Source organism: Coloeus monedula (genome assembly GCF_965178545.1).
Source record: "Coloeus monedula genome assembly, contig: HAP1_SCAFFOLD_67, whole genome shotgun sequence".
NCBI lineage: Eukaryota > Metazoa > Chordata > Aves > Passeriformes > Corvidae > Coloeus > Coloeus monedula.
The window spans coordinates 1,283,619-1,294,085 of NW_028120824.1; the positions used below are offsets into that span (position 1 = coordinate 1,283,619).

The window sequence follows — 10,467 nt, forward strand, 5'->3', positions numbered from 1 at the left end:
AACAATCCAAGTTTTATCTGGAAGAAAAAAAGAAAACATCTGTAGATCTGCTTTACTGCATAAGCAACAATTCTGTAAGCAAGCCAGACCTATTTCTAAAGAGCACCTCAGTTAATTTCTTTGCTACGAAAGTATTTTTCCTCTAGTACAAGTAAATATGTTTTGTTTCTTTAATACTAAATTTACACATTTTGACATTGGAAAAATATGTAAACTTTTCAGACACCAATGTCTAGCCTAGCTAACGTTTAAGCACAAATTAAATTAATGCAGTATCCATAAAAAGAACATTTGACATTCAAAAGTGACCATGCAACTTGATAGTTAATACCAGTCCATTGGATATCTTACATGTTTTATAACTCTTTTTGTCTCAGTACAACAGCTATTGTGTGTTTATGCTATGACTAGAATGAACTGTAATGTCTCAGATGCCATGGGGGTACAAGCTGAGTTAACAGTGAGTACTTACCCATCAAAAACTAAACTAAGAAAACTGGAAAGAGCAAGCAGTTGTGTTTAGTTTTAATAGAGAAAAATGTCAAAGCGGATGATGGATTTAAAAGTGCTTTCAGTATGATATTTCCAGCAGAACAACTGCCTCAACTCATCCACCAAAATGTCCTATAAACTTTAATGAGTGTTTCAGGCTGGGGTCAATAGGCTGATAGGGGATTTTGTTAGCACAGTGTGCAACTAAGCCAGCTTTGCAACACTTTTCACTTAGTAAGAATCATTCATATTCCATAAATCTTGAAGTGTTTTACAACTGAAAGCAATTATCACTGCCCTTATTTTCCCTATGCAAAAACGGAACCATAAAGCTGCAGTGAACCTATTTCCTCAAGGTCACACAGCAAGCACAGTAGTTGAAAAGAAAACAGCAACAGCAGTCCTGCTGTCCTTTGTACCCAGCTATCAAGGATCCCTTTTGCCCAATAACTCGACTTTTGCACATGAAATTATTTGAAATGGCATCTTGAGTTCTGAAGGCAAAACTTCATGGTTAATAAATCACAGAGATCAGAGTATGAAAATATTTGTGAGACCAGATCCTTCCCCCTGCAAGTGCCTGATGCTAGAGGTCAAGGGAGATGGCTGGTGAAATGACAAATGTCAGTGTTTGAGTAATGCTGTAAAACCAAGGAGTAAGGAAATGTTATGGTTAGTCAAGAGATTAATGGCTCATGATGTGCCATGAAAATTCTTTTCTGAAAGGTACTGGAGCTGCCTGATTAAAAGAGCAATCCTAGTGCCCACATCAGCCAGCACTTGCACAGACACCAAAGGAGAGGTTCCTTGCAAGTCCATGAGAGATGCAGCACAGCTTGTGGCCCCTGAGCCTTTCCACCGGTCTGTTATTTGAACTCCTGCAGCACTGGGTCTTGCAATTCTGTGAGCTACAGCAGCACCCAGAACCAATTCGGCACCTCCTGATACAGGCAGTTCATCCTTCCTGGCATGAAAGGATGGAAACAGAATCCCTTCTGTTCTCTCTGACACAGGAAATCTTTCTCAGATGAAACTTGGGCTTTCTGAGCCTCCAGACTTTCGCTCAATAGCAAAAGACAAGGAAGTGTGCAAGAAGAGCATGATGGTGAAAAAGAGGGAAACAATTCGTAAAATCCCCAAAGCATAATTCCTATTGCAGAACACTAAGCTTCTTCCTTCTCAGTCCCCTCTTCAACACTCATATGCAGTGTCTGAATGCACTACTCTTGGCCAAGTGTGAGTACATGTTCACGAAACGACATGGAGAGAAAACAGACAAACATAAAATGCCTGTTTCATCTTTCTCTTCCCTTTATTACAGTATCAGATCCTAAAGGAACACCCTTACTTCTTCTGTGCCAACACATCTATCTGAGGGTGGACCACGAAGGACTAAAGTGGATTAGACTATCCCAGGGTTAAATCGCCTTGAAGAAATTTATTTAGAGGTGAAAAAGGGGAAAAGAAGGAGAGGGGACGAGGGGGAAGAATATATGAAGATGAGACACCAGCCCTGTTCATCTTCAGCAGGATGATAGTGACAAACCATACTTCAAAAAGAAGCAATTAAGAGGGAGCCAGTCTCACTGCAAGTATGTTGAGAAGTCACGGCCTGAAGGTCTGGGCCTCAGCCAACAGGGAACTCACCAAAGGATATGGGGCTCATTTTCTTGAGGCAAATTACTGTGAAGAATCAGGACTAAATTTGACTAAAAAACCAGTTGCATCAATGCACTGTCATTTGCTGAATTGATTGAGAATCAGCACCAAACTCAGCCCTTCGGCCATAGCTCACAACCGCACTTTTTCATGTAGGCTTTTTTTGCTAATGGGAACCTTCCTTTTTTCTTGGTTGGGTTTTTTTTCCCCTTTCCCCTTTTATTTGAATAATGTCTGTGAAAAACCATTTGCTTTCACGAGGCGGTTAGTTTACACTGGAGGCAGCAGCTCTGTGAGCTCGAGCCAACCCTGTCCTGTCTTTAGATTCATTGCAATCTGGCCACATTGTCACATATATTTTTAGTTTATGATGATCCTCTAATACAATTCCAGCTTCCACACAGAGTCCTTCCAACAGTCTAGCTCAGGTTAATGAACTTCAGGACACTTCTCTTCTGCAGGAATTTCGAGGCCCAGGGGGTGGCTGTGCCCAAGAGATTTGCCAAAATCCGCTACGATTTCACCGCGCGAAACGCCAGTGAGCTCTCGGTGCTGAAGGATGAAATCCTGGAGGTACGTGACCGTTCCTGGAAAAGGTGTGTCCCCCAGGGGCAGGAGAGAGCTCGGGATAGCAACAAGCACCAACTCCATTTTCCCTGGTGGTATCTCAGCAGTGACACAAAGCTTTGCTCAAACCCAAAGCTGGAGCAGGCTGCCTGTGCTGTGTCGTGTCATTTCCTCAGCTCAAAGACATCGGTCCCATTTTAACCACAGTGAGGAGGGAGGACAACAACTCGCTCTAGAGCCCTGCTCATCCCCCGCTGGGTCGGTTCCTTATCACCACTTCCTCCTCCACGAGGATTTGTTTTCTCTGAAAAGCACCTTTCTCATAACCTTTCTCTTACTGCAGCACTGTTGGCAGCTGGACAAGGTGGGACGTGACTTGGGCTGACACTGATCTGTGACCTGAGGAAAAGGTTTCTCTGCAAAATGTGGCTTTTTATTTATTTAATTATTTATTTTAATGCAAAAAGACATCAGAAACTCAGTCATTAGGAAAAAAAGGTCTGGAGAAACAGGGACATTATGTAGGAACTATGAGTTCTTCAGCACGCAGAGGTGCTCTCCTGTTCATCCTTACGATACATTCTGATGCTTTCCAGGAAAAGTTTCAGTCCTGGATTGCATCTGAGAGCAACAGATCTGATTAGAGCTCCTGGCCTCAGTGATGTCCTTCTGGCAACTTCACTTTTTGGATGGTTTGGCCCCGCTATACCCTGGTTGTTTATGCCTGAAATCCCATTTTCCCACAGCAGATTTATTTTTGTCCCTCTCTCAGGTGTTGGAAGATAATAAGCAGTGGTGGAAGTTGCTCAACCGGAGTGGGCAGGCCGGTTATGTTCCGTACAATATCCTGGATGTGGTGAAACTGGAAGAGCTCAAACAGGTCTGTAGTCAGGTAATACCTGACTGGTATCAGCTGCAGGGCACAATCCGCCTCTGGGAATAATGTTGTCATTAGACCTCCCTGATTTCTTAGGATACTATGCACAAATCAGGACAGACCTTCAGAAGTAGACAAAGCCAGGAGATTCCTGAGTCTCCTATGATAAAATTCACATTTTGCTACGATCGTCTTCCCAAATAAGGCCTATCCTTCCTATTTGTGCACCAGCCTCCTGCTTTCCATATTTTTCCACATCAAGATTTTTCTTGGGGGTTAAATTAAAGATGGACACTTCCCTCAGCCAGTTCAGTTCAGCACCAGGAACACGTTACTGGAGTGGAGAGAGATGGAAACACCATCTAAGTGAGAATTAACTGAATACTGCAACTTGCACTGCAGAAATGTGGAGCTGGAGTGTTCTAAACACCCTAGGGAAGCATGGAATTGCTTCCCCATTTTGGTATTGCAGCGTTTGGGCAAAGCCTAAGGCGGCCCAGCAGGCTTCTGGATAAATCCCTGCTAGTTTAATCAAAACGTCAAAAAACTTTCCAGTCCGCTCCAGGCCCTTGGCAGTGGTCCCGCTTCACATCCCAGCTACGGAGCAGTGAGGCTCTGCCTTCCAATGAGATCGAACACGTTTGGCACAACTAGGAATTCCCTTGCGCAAACTTCAGACTTTGCTTTGGGTTCTTCATTCCCAGAAATTAACTTCTTCCATGCAGCTCCACCTGAGGTCTCCCCAGCCCCACATCAGCACAAGGAGAACACGGCAGTTTGTCCCTCCGTGGGTGTGAGGCAGAAAGCTTAAGAAAATTAAAAACGACCAAAAAAAATTCTTACTTTTCTTTCCCTTTCTAACCAGTCTAACCAGAGCTACAAAGGAGACCTGAGCCCCAGGGGCCATGGCCCATCCAGCCCAACCCACAAGCTGCCTGCCAGCTACGCCGGGGATAAGTGGGGCAGTGAGATGTTGTCGCGCCACTCTGCACAGGACGCCAAAGAACGCACGTGTGTGTCCCACTCTGGGCTCCCCTGGGTTTGGGCGCTCGGGGGACCAGACCTGCTCAAGGGGCTCCCCTGCACCTTTTACTGATCACAGCAATGGAGCAGCACTGTGTCTGGAGGCCATTCCAGGCAGGACAAGAGCCAAGAGAGCAGCCCTGGGGCTTGTGACACCTCCGGGGCTCTCGGGCGGCCCGGGCCGAGCAGGGCAATAAGTGATCACCCCATGCCTCCTTCCTCCAGTTCTAACTTCCTCCTCCTCCTCCCAAGGAGAGAGTTTCCTTTCTCTTCCAAAATGTTTAAGTGTGTCTAAGGAACAGCTCAGGTCAATCCCTTTCTCTCACTTCCTTTTGCTCATCTCCCGGCACACACACAGTGCCCGCCTGGCAGCTTCCTTCATGTGGTTCCACAGAATTCCTGGCCAAACAGGAGATCCGCATCACTCCCTCACCCTGCACGTGCTGTGGGGCTCACAGAGCAGGAGAGAGATCAGGGGCCCTGCTCACCTCACCCCTTATCCCACCCTGTCCACTCCTGGAAGCAGGAGCCCTTCTGGGGCGACAGGAAGCCCCACCATACAAGGACACAAATCTGTTCGTATCACTGAGTTATTCTCCACAGTCTTCAGGAGTTTCATGGGGAAAGTGATACTGGATGAAGAGTCACTGGAGTTTTCACAGAAGCACAGGATGCCCTGGGCTGGAAGGGACCTTCAAGCTCATCCCATCATGAGTGTGTTGCTCATTCCCAGTTTGTGCTTCCTGCCGCTTCTGTTCTGTTGCGGAGCAAAACCTGGAGCTCTGCGATCAGCAAATTAGTGACTAGAAGCAGCAGAGAGGACTGAAAAGGTCTCAATTCCAAACCTCCAATTGTAGATTCTCACAGAACTGTGCTTCCACATCAGGCAACAGCCAAGGGGTGATGGGAGCAAAATAAATGGCAACACAGGGGCACAGGAAAATGGGAATCACTTTTCTGGGCTGAATTTAAATAAGAATGTTGAGCCACATCCCCATTTGCCTTACAGTTTCCCCACAAACATTTAATGGCATTTTTGACTGAAGACTTGCTTTCATTCCCTACTTGTTTCTACAGAACTTATTCACCAAACGGATGAGCTGAACGACGAGCTGCTAAAGAAGATCACAAACAATAAAATTCAGCCTCCCCACAGGAATTTCAAAGTGGAAAAGCCTCAGCAAGTTTTCGTGCCCCTCACCTTTGAATCCAGCACTGAAGAAGTCAAAGCCTGGCTGGAGGCCAAGTCATTCAGCAAAGAGTAAGATTTGCCCTATTGCCACGTGCAATGCTCGTCCTTCCCTGGAGAAGGAGCGGGGGAGGCCACTGGCACCATCTCACCTGGGACAAGCCACTTGGATTTACTTACAGAGCCTGTGTTGCAAATTAGATTTCAACCCTGTTCAATCCAGGCTCTATAACCAGAATGTTCAGAGCCCAAAGTCACTCCCTTTCTCTGGTATAAATATTTTCTTGGAGATAAACAGTTAACTAACTAAATCCAAGGCCTGAAATGCTACTGGAATTGCAGCTGCCACCTTGGAACAGCCCCAGGGCCCCGTGATATGGTCCCACTGCAGCTCCTGGCCTCCCATCTCCAACTCCTCACCTCTGGCACGAGGCCACGTGCAGCACAATCGTCACCTCCCTACTTTGTGTCTCCCCAGGACCGTGGAACACCTGGGCATCCTCACCGGAGCTCAGCTCTTCTCCCTCAACAGAGAGGAGCTGAAGAAGGTGTGTGGTGATGAGGGAAACAGAGTCTACAGCAAGATCACAGTGGAGAAAAACCAGCTGGAGGTAAGCATTTTTCTGGATAATTCCTGCTGGAATGGGGGCTGTACCAGCAGCGTCAGATAGCTCATTAAACAGGCATTTTAAAAAATACAATTGTGGGGAAAAAAAATGCAACCAAACCTACACCAGCAATAAAACACACGTAAAAATTCCGAAGTGTCTTTTGAGCAAATCTGTAAGATCCCCCTGTTTCCACTAATTAATCTGCTTTTTACTGATATCACTTATCTCTTTGAAACTAGCTCTACTTTTACAGCATTAATTAAATACTGTCACTTAACTGCAGCTTGAAGTTCAAATCCAAACTGCCTGTTTTGTTTCCATTCCAGAAAAGCAGAGGGGAGTCGGAGCTCCAAGAAATCACGAAGCGCCGCCAGGAAAGGATTGATTCTGCAAATTAAAGTCTCTCTGCTTTATTTCAGCTCTTAGCCCTAAGTAGTGCAGAAAAAAAGGGAATGAAAGCAATGATTCCTGGCCCAGGCCAGATGCAGCAGAGCTCCCCTTGGGGTCCAGCTGCCATCAGAGTGACAATTCCTTGAACACTGTTGGGAAGGGTTGACAATAAGACCATGTCCCACTGGGAAAGTTGTTTTAATTTTGCATGAAGTATTTTTTTTATAACTATATATTTTATACTGAAATTTTCCGTGCATGCGATCAGAGCAGGATTCACACGGGGCTGGATGTACAAGGGCTGGCTTCAAGCAAAAAAAGACCCCCAAAGCTTTTCTCCGAGGGCTGTCCCCTGCTCCCCACTCTCCCCTGGCAGAGCAGGCGTGGCACACAGCACAAGAGAGGCCAGCCTCAAGGCTTGGAGCCTGGACCAGAGGAATAAGGCTTTAGAACCCTGCAATGGTTTGGGTTTAAGGAAAGGACATTAAAGCTCATCCCATTCCACCCCCCTGCCATGGGCAGGAATGCCTGTCACAAGCCCAAGTTGTTCCAAATCTTGTCCAACCTGGCCTCGGACACTTCCAGGAATGGTGAGTCATGACCTCTCTGGGCAACCTAACCCTTTCTATTTCCATTTCCATTTCCTCCTCAGTGCAGGTGTCCCCTGCAGCCCACGAGCACAGGGCCGGTGACAACTGCCTGTCCTTGTCCTGTCCCCCTGTGCCCCCTCGTTGGACAAGGCTAGAATGGCAACACACATTCCCAAAGTCTGGCTGCTTCCTTAAATCCATGGACCAGCTAGTGCTATCTCTGAACAGCTGAAATGAGCTTTCAGTGCCTAGAAATGAGCAGGAGTGACAAACAAAGGGATTTGAATCTGGAAATAGGTGAGTTCCACCCGCCCACCGCTGCTGATGCAGAGGCTGGGGCTGGGGGCAGCTGTGCAGCCCTTCCCTGGGGCACGGATCCTGCACTGGAATGTTGTGGTGGTGTTGCCAAACCGGGCCTCAAACCAGGAGAAGATAAGCCCTGACCGTTTGCTCCCGACCCAGGCACACCCACAGCCCTTCCCAGGGTGTTGGTCACTTGTCCCCATCTTCACATTTTCACTGCAAAAAGTCAGCTGAAATGATTCCCAAATAGCTGAAACCCCAAAGCACACTGGGAAAGGCAGGTTTAACGCAAATTAAATGGCCACAAGAAAAAAACCCCTCTAATTTAGCACAGGGTGTTGCTCTTTACTTCCCGTTTTCCTTCATAAAGTTATGTGCATTTGTATATAGCAATCTGTAAATAGGGGTGAGGAAAATCCCTCTCCCTAGAAGCAGAATTAAGTGATTATGCTTCCAAAATTTACTCACCATTTCAAAACTCAAGCAAGCAGCGTAGTTCCTGTCCACAGCAAGTTTGGCACATTGCATTTCTAGCTCTGTTTGACTGACAGACCAATCTGATTGCAAAGCAGTGAAGCACACAGAGCTCCAGAGCTGCCCACAGCCCAGGGACAGCTGGGTTTTCTCTCTCAGCACATGCTGAGTCTTTGTCCAAATTTGTGCCTGTCATTGCACATTTAATGGAAAAAGCTTTAAAACAGCATCTGGGGAGCTCATGTCTAAAACTGAGAACACCAGTGCACCTTAGTTTTGGCTTCATTCTTAAGCGTCTCCAATGGATAATCTGTTTTCTTCATTTGAAACAGGACACTGCTCTCACCAGCAGAATTAGGGTGCAGGCAGGGGAGGATCCTGGGTTTAGTCACAGCCCTGCTAGGATCTGAGAAGGGCACTCACCTTGTCAGGGAGGGATGAAGAGGACAATCCTCCTGAGAAGCCCTGGCTCCGGATTAGGGTGGAGATGGGAGGCAGGATGGCAAGCACGGGAGGCGAAAAAGTTTCTAAAATGAAAATAAAAACGAATGTTGAGCTAGGAAACACACCATCTTCTAGTCCTGGGGTGTAGAGGAAAGCAAATCACAGGGAATTACGGTTATCTGGGATTTTAACAGGAGTGTACATGACAGCTCTGTAAAGCCGGGAGCCACAGGAGCACTTCCTAAAACAAATAGCTCAGTAGACCTTATTGCAGAGGCCACTTTTACAAATTTCCACGCGACTGAGCTGTGCATCTGTTCTGTTTGTACTGCCTGCAGACACTGCTATAAAGTACTGTACATTGATGTAACTGAGCGAAGGAGACAATGATATAACCATGCACTGTACAAGATTTATTAAAATAGTTAAGTTATAACTCCATCTCCGTCTCTTTCACTGGGTTTTCATAATGCTTTGTCACTGAGAGTCTCAGAAACTCAGCAGAATGTCTGAAACCACACATTTCCTTTTGGGTTTGGGGACTGACATTCAACAGGAAGGATGTTACGGCCTGGATAGCTGTGTCTTAAGAATAGGGGCAAAGCATGAGAAGGCTGCACAAAAGCACATTCTTGCCTCTCTGGAAGGGGAACGACTGTGGCAGCTGTCCCAAGTGGAACCATACAGAAAGAGGGAACAGCATAGCCCCATGACTAGGAGCCTGTTACACGGATTCTCCAACATTTCCAGCCAAGAGCCATCCTGTTTCCAGAAGCAAAAGTTTGTCTTCTCTTTTCCTTAACAATTAAATTACCCAGCTGAAATAACTGGTAATTCCTTCTGTAGATGTTTTGGAGAGTACAATTTCCAAGTGGGCCCACACTAACAAGATCACCTCTTTTACAGCCTAAATAAAGTTCAGGCGAACCACGAGCCCAAAACACCTGCCTTACTGGGCCGAGGGCTCTCTCAGCGCCTGGAGCTGCACTCGATAAACCATTTCGAACCTTGCCACAACGGCGGGGAAGGGAGCCCAGAGCGCTCAGCTCCTGCAGCGGGGCACCACCGACGCGGCCCCGAGCCTTCCCTCACGGCCGCCTCCCTCAGGGGCTGCCCGCCGCCACCTTGCGGCACCGGCCGCGCCCGGGCCCCGCGCGGCCACGAGGGACGGGTGGCTCAGGGGCGGGTCGGGCGCCGTACCGGCCGCGGGGAAGACTGCCGGGGGTTCTGGCGACACGGAGACTCCGGGGACAGGAGGTTCCGGGCCCGAGAGATCTCGGGGCCAGGAGACTCCCCCGATACGCTCCGTCGGGGACGATGGCGGCGTCACGGTCGCCAAGGCGAACCCCCGCCCGGCCCTCACGAACCAGCCAATCAGAATCGCTCTCCCTCCCGCGGCCTCGTCCGTCTCCTGTCCGCGCTCCTGATTGGCCGCTGCCGCCCAGCCAGGCTGGGATTGGCGGCGGGCGGCGGGAGCGCGCGGGCCGGTGCCCTTCGGGCACGTACCGTCCCTCCTGGGCGCGCGAGTCCCCCGGAGCCGCGGACGTGTCGGTGTCCCCCGTGAAGCGGCAGAAGGTGGAGTCGGCGCTGGACCAGCTCAAGCACCACACCACGGTGGTGGCCGACACCGGGGACTTCAACGGTGAGAAGCGGCATGAGGGGATCCTGTCTCCGCAGCTTCTGCTTAGCCCCCTCTCCCGCCCCTCTTCACGGAGAGTGGGCGAGCCCGGCCGAAGGGGCGCGCGCTGCGGGGACCGACCCACCCTGGGGCCGGAGGGGGGGCGAGCGGGACGGCGCTGGGTCTCCATCCCAGGGCAGACCCCGCCGTGATTTCTCCCAGTTTGCCCT

The 10,467-nt window shown here is 48.6% G+C and overlaps 1 pseudogene across 1 annotated transcript in view; it reads left to right on the forward strand.

Annotated features, from left to right (window-relative positions):
* The window catches only part of LOC309585544 (epidermal growth factor receptor kinase substrate 8-like protein 2), a 111,119-nt pseudogene extending 104,303 nt beyond the window's left edge, over positions 1-6,816 (forward strand). Inside the window, exons 6-11 of the transcript in view lie at positions 2,613-2,724; positions 3,491-3,610; positions 4,461-4,608; positions 5,696-5,879; positions 6,286-6,418; positions 6,745-6,816. The product of the transcript in view is annotated as an epidermal growth factor receptor kinase substrate 8-like protein 2 (transcript). The remainder of the gene's footprint in view (positions 1-2,612; positions 2,725-3,490; positions 3,611-4,460; positions 4,609-5,695; positions 5,880-6,285; positions 6,419-6,744) is intronic.
* The last annotated feature ends 3,651 nt before the right edge of the window (positions 6,817-10,467 follow it).